At 36.6% G+C, this 16,412-nt stretch overlaps 1 protein-coding gene across 5 annotated transcripts in view; it reads right to left on the bottom strand.

Annotated features, from left to right (window-relative positions):
- The window catches only part of MRPS30 (mitochondrial ribosomal protein S30), a 135,598-nt gene that overhangs the window by 28,010 nt on the left and 91,176 nt on the right, over nucleotides 1–16,412 (bottom strand). The gene's annotated exons all lie outside the window — the stretch shown is intronic.

Raw genomic sequence — 16,412 nt, 5'->3', positions numbered from 1 at the left:
TTCCACACTTATTCTCATCATAGCTTCCACCTTGATTATACCAAAAAAAAAAAAAAAAGCCTAAAGTACGACCTTTAAAGTAAAAACAAAAGAAGAAGTATATCATAACTTAAGGGAAAGTTTTGTTCAAGAAACTTACACTAAATTTGTTGCAAATAAGTGCAAAATTTGATTTTGAAGTTCCTTGCTATGAAAACCAAATATTAAGTATAGTGAATCACTTAAACATTTTATTTTAAAAAAGCATAATAATAGGTAAGCTTTTTTTCTATCATTAAGTTATAAAGGACTGCGTTGCATATGGCTTTATGAAAGATAATAAACAATACAATGGTGGTATCTTGAGAGCAGTTTAGATAAAAGAGCAAATTATTTTTAAGAGGTGAATATTGATGTGTATTAACCATAAATATATAAGTGAGATTCTGTGGATGGAATATAGATAAAGTTTAATAAAAATAGATTATAGATAACATTGAAAAATGGATAGAAGCTAATCCTTTCCTCATTCTCATCTCCAACACTCACCTAATCTTCCAGTCTTTCTGATTTCATCTTATAAATTCCCCTCAAATCCATATAATTCAACCAGGAACCTGCCACCACCCCCAAAACCTGGTTGCCATTTCAACCACTCACATGAGTAAGATGGATGTCCAGTACCCAGCCAATTTTCCCAGGTGGCTCACTTATCAAATCAAGTTTTATATTTGATTGGCTGAACATAAGTGACATGTCTGCACCTTAACTCAAGGGATATTAGAAATTGTAGCTTTTGAGTTATACCTTAAAAAAATAAAACTCGAGATTAACCAAGATGGCGGAGTAGAAGGACGTGCTCTCACTCCCTCTTGCGAGAGCAACAGAATCACAACTGGCTGCTGGACAATCATTGACAGGAAGACCCTGGACTTCACCAAGGAGGACACCCCACGTCCAAGGACAGAGGAGAAGCCACAGTGAGACGGTAGGAGGGGCGCAATCAGAGTAAAATCAAGTCCCATAACTGCTGGGTGGGTGACTCACAGACTGGTGAACACTTATACCACAGAAGTCCACCCACTGGAGTGAAGGTTCTGAGCCCCACCTCAGGCTTCCCAACCTGGGGGTCCGGCAAAGGGAGGAGGAATTCCTAGAGAATCAGACTTTGAAGTCTAGTGGGAATTGATTGCAGGACTGTGACAGGACTGGGGGAAACAGAGACCCCACCCTTGGAGGGCACACACAAAGTAATGTGTGCATCGGGACCCAGGGGAAGGAGCAGTGACCCTGGGGGAGACTGAACCAGACGTACCTGCTGGTGTTGGGGGGTCTCCTGCAGAGGCGAGTGGTGGCTCTGTTTCACCGTGGGGATAAGGACACTGGCAGCAGAGGTCCTGGGAAGTTCTCCTTGGCGTGAGCCCTCCCAGAGTCTGCCATTAACCCCACCAAAAAGCACGGGTAGGCTCCAGTGTTGGGTTGCCTCAGGCAAAACAACCAACAGGGAGGGAACCCAGCCCCACCCATCAACAGTCAAGTGGATTAAGGTTTTACTGGGCTCTGATCGCCACAGCAACAGGGAGGGAACCCAGCCCCACCCATCAACAGTCAAGTGGATTAAGGTTTTACTGAGCTCTGACCGCCACAGCAACAGTCAGCTCTACCCACCACCAGAGCCTCCCATCAAGCCTCTTAGATAGCCTCAACCACCAGAGGGCAGACAACAGAAGCAAGAAAAACTACAATCCTGCAGCCTGTGGACCAAAAACCACAGTTACAGAAAGACAGAGAAGATGAAAAGGCAGAGGGCTATGTACCAGATGAAGGAACAAGAAAAAACCCCAGAAAAACAACTAAATGAAGTGGAGATAGGCAACCTTCCAGAAAAAGAATTCAGAATAATGATAGTGAAGATGATCCAGGACCTCGGAATAAGAATGGAGGCAAAGATTGAGAAGATGCAAGAAATGATTAACAAAGACCTAGAAGAATTAAAGAACAAACAAACAGAGATGACCAATACAATAACTGAAATGAAAACTACACTAGAAGGAATCAATAGCAGAATAACTGAGGCAGAAGAACGGATAAGTGACCTGGAAGACAGAATGGTGGAATTCACTGCTGCGGAACAGACTAAAGAAAAAAGACTAAAAAGAAATGAAGACAGCCTAAGAGACCTCTGGGACAACATTAAACGCAACAACATTCGCATTATAGGGGTCCCAGAAGGAGAAGAGAGAGAGAAAGGACCAGAGAAAATATTTGAAGAGATTATAATCGAAAACTTCCCTAACATGGGAAAGGAAATAGCCACCCAAGTCCAGGAAGCGCAGAGAGTCCCATACAGAATAAACCCAAGGAGAAACACGCCGAGACACATAGTAATCAAAGTGGCAAAAATTAAAGACAAAGAAAAATTATTGAAAGCAGCAAGGGAAAAACGACAAATAACATACAAGGGAACCCCCATAAGGTTAACAGCTGATTTCTCAGCAGAAACTCTGCAAGCCAGAAGGGAGTGGCATGAAATACTTAAAGTGATGAAAGGGAAGAACCTACAACCAAGATTACTCTACCCAGCAAGGATCTCATTTAGATTTGATGGAGAAATCAAAAGCTTTACAGACAAGCAAAAGCTAAGAGAATTCAGCACCACCAAACCAGCTCTACAACAAATGCTAAAGGAACTTCTCTAAGTGGGAAACACAAGAGAAGAAAAGGACCTACAAAAACAAACCCAAAACAATTAAGAAAATGGTCATAGGAACATACATATCGATAATTACCTTAAACGTGAATGGATTAAATGCCCCAACCAAAAGACATAGACTGGCTGAATGGATACAAAAACAAGACCCATATATATGCTGTCTACAAGAGACCCACTTCAGACCTAGGGACACATACAGACTGAAAGTGAGGGGATGGAAAAAGATATTCCATGCAAATGGAAATCAAAAGAAAGCTGGAGTAGCTATACTCATATCAGATAAAATAGACTTTAAAATAAAGAATGTTACAAGAGACAAGGAAGGACACTACATAATGATCCAGGGATCAATCCAAGAAGAAGATATAACAATTATAAATATATATGCACCCAACATAGGAGCACCTCAATACATAAGGCAACTGCTAACAGCTATAAAAGAGGAAATCGACAGTAACACAATAATAGTGGGGGACTTTAACACCTCACTTACACCAATGGACAGATCATCCAAAATGAAAATAAATAAGGAAACAGAAGCTTTAAATGACACAATAGACCAGATAGATTTAATTGATATATATAGGACATTCCATCCAAGAACGGCAGATTACACGTTCTTCTCAAGTGCACACGGAACATTCTCCAGGATAGATCACATCTTGGGTCACAAATCAAGCCTCAGTAAATTTAAGAAAATTGAAATCATATCAAGCATCTTTTCTGACCACAACGCTATGAGATTAGAAATGAATTACAGGGAAAAAAACGTAAAAAAGACAAACACATGGAGGCTAAACAATACGTTACTAAATAACCAAGAGATCACTGAAGAAATCAAACAGGAAATAAAAAAATACCTAGAGACAAATGACAATGAAAACACGACGACCCAAAACCTATGGGATGCAGCAAAAGCGGTTCTAAGAGGGAAGTTTATAGCTATACAAGCCTACCTAAAGAAACAAGAAAAATCTCAAGTAAACAATCTAACTTTACACCTAAAGAAACTAGAGAAAGAAGAACAAACAAAACCCAAAGTTAGCAGAAGGAAAGAAATCATAAAGATCAGAGCAGAAATAAATGAAATAGAAACAAAGAAAACAATAGCAAAGATTAATAAAACTAAAAGTTGGTTCTTTGAGAAGATAAACAAAATTGATAAGCCATTAGCCAGACTCATCAAGAAAAAGAGGGAGAGGACTCAAATCAATAAAATCAGAAATGAAAAAGGAGAAGTTACAACAGACACCGCAGAAATACAAAACATCCTAAGAGACTACTACAAGCAACTTTATGCCAATAAAATGGACAACCTGGAAGAAATGGACAAATTCTTAGAAAGGTATAACCTTCCAAGACTGAATCAGGAAGAAACAGAAAATATCAACAGACCAATCACAAGTAATGAAATTGAAACTGTGATTAAAAATCTTCCAACAAACAAAAGTCCAGGACCAGATGGCTTCACAGGTGAATTCTATCAAACATTTAGAGAAGAGCTAACACCCATCCTTCTCAAACTCTTCCAAAAAATTGCAGAGGAAGGAACTCTCCCAAACTCATTCTATGAGGCCACAATCACCCTGATACCAAAACCAGACAAAGACACTACAAAAAAAGAAAATTACAGACCAATATCACTGATGAATATAGATGCAAAAATCCTCAACAAAATACTAGCAAACAGAATCCAACAACACATTAAAAGGATCATACACCACGATCAAGTGGGATTTATCCCAGGGATGCAAGGATTCTTCAATATACGCAAATCAATCAATGTGATACACCATATTAACAAATTGAAGAATAAAAACCATATGATCATCTCAATAGATGCAGAAAAAGCTTTTGACAAAATTCAACACCCATTTATGATAAAAACTCTCCAGAAAGTGGGCATAGAGGGAACCTACCTCAACATAATAAAGGACATATATGACAAACCCACAGCAAACATCATTCTCAATGGTGAAAAACTGAAAGCATTTCCTCTAAGATCAGGAACGAGACAAGGATGTCCACTCTCACCACTATTATTCAACATAGTTCTGGAAGTCCTAGCCACGGCAATCAGAGAAGAAAAAGAAATAAAAGGAATACAAATTGGAAAAGAAGAAGTAAAACTGTCACTGTTTGCGGATGACATGATACTATACATAGAGAATCCTAAAACTGCCACCAGAAAACTGCTAGAGCTAATTAATGAATATGGTAAAGTTGCAGGTTACAAAATTAATGCACAGAAATCTCTTGCATTCCTATACACTAATGATGAAAAATCTGAAAGAGAAATTATGGAAACACTCCCATTTACCATTGCAACAAAAAGAATAAAATACCTAGGAATAAACCTACCTAGGGAGACAAAAGACCTGTATGCAGAAAACTATAAGACACTGATGAAAGAAATTAAAGATGATACCAACAGATGGAGAGATATACCATGTTCTTGGATTGGAAGAATCAACATTGTGAAAATGAGTATACTACCCAAAGCAATCTACAGATTCAATGCAATCCCTATCAAATTACCAAGGGCATTTTTTACGGAGCTAGAACAAATCATCTTAAAATTTGTATGGAGACACAAAAGACCCCGAATAGCCAAAGCAGTCTTGAGGCAAAAAAATGGAGCTGGAGGAATCAGACTCCCTGACTTCAGACTATACTACAAAGCTACAGTAATCAAGACAATATGGTACTGGCACAAAAACAGAAACATAGATCAATGGAACAAGATAGAAAGCCCAGAGATTAACCCACGCACCTATGGTCAACTAATCTATGACAAAGGAGGCAAAGATATACAATGGAGAAAAGACAGTCTCTTCAATAAGTGGTGCTGGGAAAACTGGACAGCCACATGTAAAAGAATGAAATTAGAATACTCCCTAACACCATACACAAAAATAAACTCAAAATGGATTAGAGACCTAAATATAAGACTGGACACTATAAAACTCTTAGAGGAAAACATAGGAAGAACACTCTTTGACATAAATCACAGCAAGATCTTTTTCGATCCACCTCCTAGAGTAATGGAAATAAAAACAAAAATAAACAAGTGGGACCTAATGAAACTTCAAAGCTTTTGCACAGCAAAGGAAACCATAAACAAGACGAAAAGACAACCCTCAGAATGGGAGAAAATATTTGCAAATGAATCAACGGACAAAGGATTAATCTCCAAAATATATAAACAGCTCATTCAGCTCAATATCAAAGAAACAAACACCCCAATCCAAAAATGGGCAGAAGACCTAAATAGACATTTCTCCAAAGAAGACATACAGACGGCCACGAAGCACATGAAAAGATGCTCAACATCACTAATTATTAGAGAAATGCAAATCAAAACTACAATGAGGTATCACCTCACTCCTGTTAGAATGGGCATCATCAGAAAATCTACAAACAACAAATGCTGGAGAGGGTGTGGAGAAAAGGGAACCCTCTTGCACTGTTGGTGGGAATGTAAATTGATACAGCCACTATGGAGAACAATATGGAGGTTCCTTAAAAAACTAAAAATAGAATTACCATATGACCCAGCAATCCCACTACTGGGCATATACCCAGAGAAAACCGTAATTCAAAAAGACACGTGCACCCGAATGTTCATTGCAGCACTATTTACAATAGCCAGGTCATGGAAGCAACCTAAATGCCCATCAACAGACGAATGGATAAAGAAGTTGTGGTACATATATACGATGGAATATTATTCAGCCATAAAAAGGAACGAAATTGAGTCATTTGTTGAGAAGTGGATGGATCTAGAGACTGTCATACAGAGTGAAGTAAGTCAGAAAGAGAAAAACAAATATCGTATGTTAATGCATGTATGTGGAACGTAGAAAAATGGTACAGATGAGCCAGTTTGCAGGGCAGAAGTTGAGACACAGATGTAGAGAATGGACATATGGACACCAAGGGGGGAAAACTGCGATGAGGTGGGGATGGTGATGTGCTGAATTGGGCGATTGGGATTGACATGTATACACTGATGTGTATAAAACTGATGCCTAATAAGAACCTGCAGTATAAAAAAACAAACAAAACAACTAATACTAAACTTTCATTGGGTTATTTGTATGGAAATATGTTAATATAAATGTTTCAGACATTACATGAAATTTCTAAAAATCTTATATTTGTATTTGTATGGAAATATGTATGGAAATATGTTAATATAAATGTTTCAGACATTACATGAAATTTCTAAAAATCTTGTATTTGTATGGAAATATGTATGGAAATATGTTAATATAAATGTTTCAGACATTACATGAAATTTCTAAAAATCTTATATTTGTATGGAAATATGTATGGAAATATGTTAATATAAATGTTTCAGACATTACATGAAATTTCTAAAAATCTTATATTTGTATTTGTATGGAAATATGTATGGAAATATGTTAATATAAATGTTTCAGACATTACATGAAATTTCTAAAAATCTTGTATTTGTATGGAAATATGTATGGAAATATGTTAATATAAATGTTTCAGACATTACATGAAATTTCTAAAAATCTTGTATTTGTATGGAAATATGTATGGAAATATGTTAATATAAATGTTTCAGACATTACATGAAATTTCTAAAAATCTTGTATTTGTATGGAAATATGTATGGAAATATGTTAATATAAATGTTTCAGACATTACATGAAATTTCTAAAAATCTTATATTTGTATTTGTATGGAAATATGTATGGAAATATGTTAATATAAATGTTTCAGACATTACAGGAAACGTCTAAAAATCTTATATGTTCTGGTATAATGTTATAAGTAATAATCCTAGTTATTACTTTAAAATGTATATCTCAGAAATAACTAATTTTCTTGTCAACTGCATTATTATGAACTTTCATCAAATCTTTAACCATGGTCATTTTTAAGTCTTTTGTCATTTACAGACAGTTCTGGGTGTACTCTGATGATTTTGCAAATATGTTCCTATAAAAGAGTTTCATCTTCAAGAAATTCATGGAAAAGACTCTGACAAGTACAGGTTTCTGGTAACTGACTGTACTGCTGAACTGAATGAATAAGCATTTTCAGAACTCTAATGAAAAACTGATGAACTCATAAAACTGCTAACAAAAGATCAAGATGAAAAAAAAGAAATTAATTACATGGGACTGAGTGAACTGATGAGGATGAGTATAATTTTTGTGACTTTCTGTCTGAATTAAAAAAAAAAATCCCACAAGGACTCAGAGGAAAAGAATATACAAATCAATTTTCACTGCAAAGTAAAGGAGCTGTTACAGTGGAGGATTACTGGACTGAATGTCAATATTATGACATAGTATAAGTGTGTTTCATGTTTGGTAATTGCAATCATTGTTGCTTTTGTTGTGGTCATCCATGTACAATGCTTGGTGTCAGTCTATCTATCTCTTGTAAAAATAAAATACAGTGTGTGTGTGTGGAAAAAAAAAAAAAAAAAAAAAAATAAAACTCAAAATGCACTAAAACACAAAGATGTGAGTGCTGAAGAACTTTTAAGTGTCCACTTCAAAGGCTTTTCATGATAGAGATCCTTTCCTTATCTCCAGTCTCATTTCAAGCCATCACTACTCTTGTTTATCTGATGCAGCCATTATAAATTTCTTCCATTTCCTTAAATGTACCAAACTCTATCCTGACTCATGCCTCTATTCACTCAGTTCTTTATTCTTAGAGTTCTCTTTCCCCAGCTCTTGGATAATTTCTACTCATTCTTGGAGTTTGAGACTAAAGATGATGTGACGGTTAGTTCTGTCAGCCTACCACAGCTATGGTGCTCAGTCGTTTGGGCAAACACCAGCGGAGATGTTGCTCTGAAGGTGTTTATTTTTTAGATGTGACTAACATTTAAATAAGTAAACTTTAAATAAGCAGATTACCCTCTATAATGTGAGTGGGACTCATCCAATCAGCTGAAGGCCTTAAAAGACTGAGATCCCCTGAAAAGGAAATAATTCTGCCTCAAAACAGCCTTCAAATTTGAGACTGTGATATCAGCTCTTGTGGGAACTCCCAGCCTGCCCTGCAGATTTCAAACTTGCGAACTCCCACAGGTGAGCAAGCAATTCCTTACAATCTCTTTCTCTCTCTGTACACACACACACACACACACACACACACACACACACACACACTATTGGTTCTGTATCTCTGGAGAACCCAGACTAATACTGATGACTTAGTCAAAGAAGCCTGCTCTCACATTTTAAAATAGGTTAAATCCCTTTATTGCAATCTCTAAATACTTTATCCCCTTTGAGAATATGCACATGTATAATCACCTTAGCGTTCACCCCTTAAGACTATGATTCCGATGAAAAAGAGAAACAAATTGCCTTGCGTGTTGCTAAGACTCTTGGTGTAGTAAGACACACTGATTAAAATGTAGTAGGGACTCAAGAATTATATTTTGAATTTGATAAGGAACATAAACTCTAGGGTCAGGGCAGCCGCCTTCAAATACTGACCTCACTCTCAACAGCTGCATGTCCTGGGGAAAGTTATTTTATCTCTCTAAATCTTAGTTTCCTCCTTTATAGAGAGGATGTAATAATACTGTCCTCATAGGCTGATTTTGAAAGTAAAATGAGATGGTAAATGTAAATCATTTAGCACCACACTTGGCACACAGTAAGCCCTCAACAAATGCCAGCCGCTTGTATCATTATTTTCTTATTTTTATTTAACTATTCCTCTAAAATATCCATGACCTTAGTTGTAACTTTACAGCGATTACCAGTTATCAGGGATGACAGGAGATCTTCCAATAGGTACCCTACAGTCACTCTTTTTCTAGTCTTATTCATTAGCAGTCTGCTTCCCATGACAGAGGGTGAAAGTGACAGACACTCCATCTCCTGCCCCCTTTGCAGTCAGTGTGGCCATGTGACCAAGTTCTGGCCAATGAAATGAAAGAAGTCTATAGGGGGATTCTGGGAAAATTATCTTGCTGACAAAAGTCAAAAAGAAGATCCGCTCCTTCCTCTCTGTTTTTGGACAATGCCCTATAAGATTGTAGTGCCTGGTGCAGCTAGAGAAGGCATCACCAACCTGATGAGAATGGCAGAACAGAAGATGGAAACAGCCAGAGCCCATTCTGAAACCTTTGCTGGCCCAATCCTGGAACTTTCTACCTCTTACTTTCTGTTTAGTAACATGAATATTTTTATTTTTAAAATCACTCATGTATTTTAACAGCTGTAGCCAAATGTTCTCATATCTCAGTTTAAAATTGATCTATACACTACCAAATGTAAAATAGATAGCTAGTGGGAAGCAGCCGCATACCACAGGGAGATCAGCTCGGTGCTTTGTGACCACCTAGAGGGGTGGGATGGGGAGGGTGGGAGGGAGATGCAAGAGGGAGGAGATATGGTGATATATGTATATGTATAACTGATTCACTTTGTTATAAAACAGAAACTAACACACCGTTGTAAAGCAATTATACTCCAATAAAGATGTTAAAAATAAATAAATAAAATTGATGTTTCCCAAAGCACAGGTTTGCATAAGGCAGACAGTGTATAATGAAATCCACTGGGTAGGGATCGCTTTTTATTATCCCATCCATTACAGGCTGTGACTGTTCTAGACTAGGGAATACACAAGCCACACACACAGCTGCTCCACTGGAGCCCCGTTGTGCTCTGTTATAAAGCTGTATGATAATGATGATAAAATGTGTGAAGCACTAGCGACTAATTTATGTGAGCAGAGAAATAAGGCCAATGATCGTGGGCAAAAGCTAGTTGTAAGCAGCCAACTCCTTAGGCTCAGAGACGGTTAGATTTATAAGCCTACAATTATGGCTATGAATGACAATTATTAAAATTACTGTAAGAAATGTAAATTTGGTTTTTTCAAGTTTGAAACTCTCTAAGCCATAACCTCCTTATTTCTCACTGAAATGATAAAAGTCTGGAATAGCATATTTTCTGATCATAAAAGATGACTTAGAAATATCAGTATCAGCTCTTTTGTTAATTTTTAGAAAGGTAGAGCTTTTGAAACAGTGGTGATTTTGAGTCTTGTTGTAATTTCCTTTTCAGTGAATCAGAAATTGAATTTCCAAGTTGCAGACTCACTTTAGGAAACGAGACACTGCCCTGGAGTGTGACAGAGTCTACAGGAGGCCACATGGGGAAGAGGAAGCCAGCATTTGCTAAGGGCCTGCTCTGTGCCAGGAGCTGTTCACGCCCATATTTTTAATTCCCACCAAACTTCCCCAAGTTAGGTAGAATTTTCATTTGTTGCATGACAAGCAAATTGAGACACAGAATTTTAACAGTGAAACTAAATTTTTTTTTCAGATATTAGTCTCTCAGTTTACAAATTCTTGGTACGAGAAATTATTTGTCACCCAATAAGCAAGAATACCTTGATGTTTATTTCTGTCTGGTTATAATTAGAAAAGTTATTGAACTTGAAATATTAATAATGTCACCACTATCAAGTTTTAATATCTCCAAGTATAGAAGGTTCTTGTTCATCCAAACCAGGTTAAGACACTAGACCACAAAGTATGAAGACTGGTGAGAATAGAAACTCAAACACAGGGTTGCTGTGTTTGGTTTGACACAGACCTAAGCAATGCAAAGAAATCAACCAGATAATGATAAAAGTGAGTGGAAGCAGCTCCCCAATGTTTCACTGTTGCTAGTTACCGAGATGTTAGTTCCTCATAAAGTTCATTCAAATTTCAGAGGTCAGTGCAACCTGTGTAGGAGAATCATCCTACTAGGTCAGAATTACTCACATCTCTGGGTTCCCTGTGTTTTATCTATTAGTTGGGCTGGAAGGACCACAGCAACATTCAAGAATTTGCCTACTAATACAAGTCACATTAAGTCCTTGCTCTATTCCTTACTGTATCATTGGGCCGTACCAGGCCTAGCCATGACAAAACTCGGAGCTACTTACTTCTCCTTCAGTACACAAAGGTGTGGCTATTTTAAATCATTCCTTCCTCCAAGTTCTTTGACATTCCTTCCAACAAGAGGTAGAGTCTATGTCCCCTCCTCTTATATCTCAGCAGGCATGGAACTGCTTCCTCAACTACAGGCCAGCATAAGTGGGGATAGTTAGTAAAGGATGATGCAGCTTCTATCACGTTGATTGAAAACACATGTATTTGGAGCCCTGTGCCACTCTGTAAGATATATGAATAAGTACCTTGAGGCCACTATGCCATGAGGAAGACAAAACACAGGGAGAAGCCACGTATAAGTTATGCCAATTGGCAATGCTAGTCTTCTAGTCCTTATAGGACAACAGCAGACATACTTGTAAGGAGTGAACTTCAGATAATTCTAGCCCTTGACTCTTGAGTCACCCCAGCCTTCAGCTGATCTCATTTGAGGCCCAGACACCATAACATAGAGACTAGCAACTTTTCTATATCCTGTCCCAATTCTTGACTCCAGAATTCTTGCACATAATAAAATGGTGGTTTTCAGCCACTAAGTTTTGGGTGTTCTGTAGTATAGCGATAGTAACCAGAACAGATGATCAGACACCAATCACTTTTTTCAGTCCCACTGTGTGGATTGTATGGAACCCAAAGCTTAGTCAAAGGGAGTAGATCCCTGTCTTTAAATGTTATCATTTGTAGCCCTATGCCATACCAACTTCTCTGGCTCATACAGAATTTTTTTCTGTGTTATAAATATAATTCAAGTATTTCTGAGAAACTTGCATAAAAAGATAACCCTAACAAAAGTGCTATCAAAAATAATAAACCATAAGAATACATGAATAATATGTCAATTCTGCTTGTACTCCCAAATATATTTTGGGATAGTGTTAGTTAGGATTAGCTTTTGCTACTTGTGATAGAAAACTGAAATTAACGGTGACTAAAATGCATAAAATTTTTATCCTGGAATTTGACAGTCTAAGGCTCTGGGGTCAGACGACATACCTTAATTAGAACAATATTTCATTAGAGACACACACATTTTTCCTAGCTTCTAATGATCCATTCCTAGGCTGTGACCCTCTTCTGCATGACTCAAAATGGCTGCTGTTGCTCCAGTTATTACTTTTACATTCCAGTCAGCAAAAATTAGGAAAGGGAAGGAGTGGGCCAGGCTACCTATTTAGCACACTTTCAGGAAGTTGAACATTCTATTTTCACTTTCATATCTGTCAGAACTCAAATGGCCACACTTAGCTGCAAAGATATCTGGGAAATGAAGCATATCCGGGAAAGCAATGTGACCAGTGAATACTCAGAGGTTCTTTTCTAAGGACAAAGTGGAGAATGGATATGTGGTACTACTAGAACTCTCCTCTTACATAGGGTGTGCACAGAAAAACATTTCAACTGAATACTTGTTTCAAAGAGAAGAGGGAACACTAGCACACATGAAAGAAGCACCTACTATGTGTCAGAGACTACACTGTTAGCCCAACCTGTGAGGTAGCAATTATTGACCTTATTTTATAGAACAGAAATTGATTCATCAAACTTAAAAAAAAGCCCAAGTTTCCATTGCTAATAAGTAGCAGAAACATAGTTCAAATTAAGGAAGGCTTTCTGACCCCAACACCCACTCCTTACTCCCTGAAGAGAAGTATGGTCAACGACCTTTGAAGCAGGAATCTTGATAACAAGCAATCTATGTCTTGCTTGTTATCAGCTACCGACCACTTGCAACAAGGACTGAAGGTGAGGATGAGGATGCTGACCTTTATTGAGCACTATATCCAGGCACCCCTCTAAGTGCCAAACAGGTTATAAATTCATTAATGTAGACTCTACGGATTTCTTTTTCCTAATAGTGCGTTTCACTTTCACTTAGAAAGAAGTAACAACCCTTAAAATTCTTTTTCTTTAGTTATTTCTGAAGAATAGGGCCATAATTTTGTTCAAATATTCAGTGATTGTTGAGTTCCCTTTTCAGTCATACAGTGATTTCTGTGGCCCTGCACACCAGTCCACTCTAAGTTAACTTGTCTTGATTTGACTGAAGAAAAAGTTTTTGTATTTTTAGTTGTTTTAGTTTATCTGAAGAATCTAGAGTACCCTTTATTCAGCTTGCTAAACTGAAAAATAATTCAAATGTTAACTTTGTAAGAAGTCCTGTGACCTTTTAACCTTCTCTGATGTACTTTGGGAATCGCTATTTCCAATATTTTATAGTTAGCTGTACATCAGTTTGTTCTTCAGTAAAAATAAACCACTGTGCATGCCTGGGAAATTGTTGAAAACTGGTGTTATCCAACAACTTTGGAACTTATAAAATTATTGTCCTGTTAAAGCGTTATACTCCTTGAAATCCATGAAGACTACAATAATAGTTCTAAGAAAATCTGGAATCACCAGAATAACACCATTGTGAAGTAACAGCATAAACAGAATAAGGTCAATTAAGTACACCACTCCAAAAGTGGGAACCTGCTGTATATAGCACAGGGAGCTCAGCTTGCTGATCTGTGATGACCTAGATGGGGGGGTAAGGGAGGGAGGGAGGCCCAAGAAGGAGGGGATATAGGTATACCTATAGCTGATACACTCCATTGTACAGCAGAAACTAACACAACATTGTAAAGCAATTTTACTCCAATAAAAAAAAAAAAGTGGCCTGAGATGCAGCAAAAGGGAGGGCCATAATAAGGATTCCACGAAATTTGGAAACTGTTTGCCTGAAGGAAGCATATTATTTGATTTTGAAATGTAAAATATTCTCTAGATTTAATCATTTCTGTTGGTTTCTTTAATTTCCAACCTACTTTCTCAATTCTTCAAGTAAATACAAATTTAAGTAGCAGCATTATTTCATGGCAAGAAACAACTAATTTTTCACTGGTGTTGACACAAGTCTCAAGAGCGATAAAGCTAAGGCTGTTACCTGTGTCAGATCTTTCTACAGAAAATCCCAGGCCATGGGTCTCTGAGTTTTGCAAGTAAAGAGGTAAATTAAAAATTGAAAATAAAAAATCAATCAGGATGTTATTCAATGATTATTAATAATCAATTTTTATTGTCCATAGAACTATGTAACCAAATATGATCCTATATTCCCAGCTGTTAAGTCTTTAAACACTAAAACTTTCTCAGTAGGTGGTGAAGAATTGTGTGTTGCTAAAATGCATACTGTAGGCTTTGAACTCAATTTTAGTGAGCCATAAAATCCTGAGTCTGAACTGTCATAAAAAATTGTAGTGAAGTAGCTATCTTCTAGCAATGTGTCCTTATCTGCTATTTTCCTATTCTCTAAGTTATGGTTATTTTTCAAATCAAAGAAGTCATAAGTCAATGAAGCAAAGAGAAATTTCCAATCTTGTAAATTAGAATACATTTTAAATACCTACACATGGTTTTATTTTTAACCTATATTGGATAGTTCCGGAACTGAAAGAAGATTTTAGGCATTTCCATACCATATGTAAAGGTCTGACTTGAATTCCATAAACAATCAATCGCATTCTTTGTTCTAAAAATGTTAAACATCACCCTATATACCACTGTTCGTTGGATTGAGACTAACATATAACAAGTTGATGTGTTCTAAACTTTTTGACTACTTAATATTTATTTAAAGGAGAAGCTAATTCCCTGAGGTCCTAATATCACCCACATAAATTGCTTCAGGCTATGAAAAATAATTTAAAAATTAAATCATTTAAAATTATAATTTAATAGTCATGGAATGAGGCCCAATGACAAGGAATGCGCTTAAGGCTGGCATGCTGTATGCTCGGTCTGCACCCCCTTCATTTCATTATGCGGTTTTGAAGATTAGCTGGATGGCTGCCAATACTTCAAGGCTGAACACGATTTTCAGCCAGCTATTCAGGGTGAAAGACTGGAAATGGAATATGTATAAAGAATGTGAGGGTGATGGATTTAGCAAGAGAATTGCTGAGGTCATTGTGTTTGAAATCTGGATGGTTGAATGTGTGACGCGGGCAAATTCCAAGCATGATAATTTCACTTCCATTTTAATTTGCCTGGACAGGATATTCAGTATATAAGCAATTAGTCCTCCAAAACACTTTACAAGCTAAAAATAAAAGAGATTATTTTACCTTTCTTTGAGTTTTTTTCCCTTTAGACAGATTTATTTTTAGCAGACCTGGACATTTGTGACATTTCCTGTTATTAACGATATTGATTTCTTTGATGAGGAAATTTTCTTAAAAAAAGAGAAGCTTATTTTAAGCTTCATTTATTATTTATTTATTTTTCTTTGGAAGAAAAGCTAATTGTAAATCATTTGGAAACTAATTATGGCATTGTTCAATAGTACTTTAAGTCAAGTAGATATTCTAAGATTTTTTTCATTGAAATATGGCTATTTTCTGATTTTTAAATATCATGATATATTTATAGTTTATATACTATACCATACATTAGTTTATATACTATACCATATACCATAGATAGTTTATATACCATACCATACATGCCTCATCAGATGTTCATTCATGTTACAAAGTGAAAGCCCACAGATCTGCCACAGTTTGGTAAACTAGATATAAAACTAATGCCCATTAGAAGGCTGAAGAAGAAATAACATGTCTTGATGTAGTGATCATTTGCTTATCTTAGGAACTAGGTACCTTTAGGTTTGACGGAAAAGAGAAAGAGCAATTCTGTTTAAAAAAAAAAAAGTGAATAGACGTTTAAAGGGAATAGCAGTTTCAAATCTATATTTAAAATGTACATATAACCAAGATTAAA

This window comes from Balaenoptera acutorostrata, chromosome 2 (genome assembly GCF_949987535.1).
Source record: "Balaenoptera acutorostrata chromosome 2, mBalAcu1.1, whole genome shotgun sequence".
NCBI lineage: Eukaryota > Metazoa > Chordata > Mammalia > Artiodactyla > Balaenopteridae > Balaenoptera > Balaenoptera acutorostrata.
The sequence above is the reverse complement of the archived record's forward strand: the minus strand, read 5'-3'. Positions and strand labels throughout refer to the sequence as shown.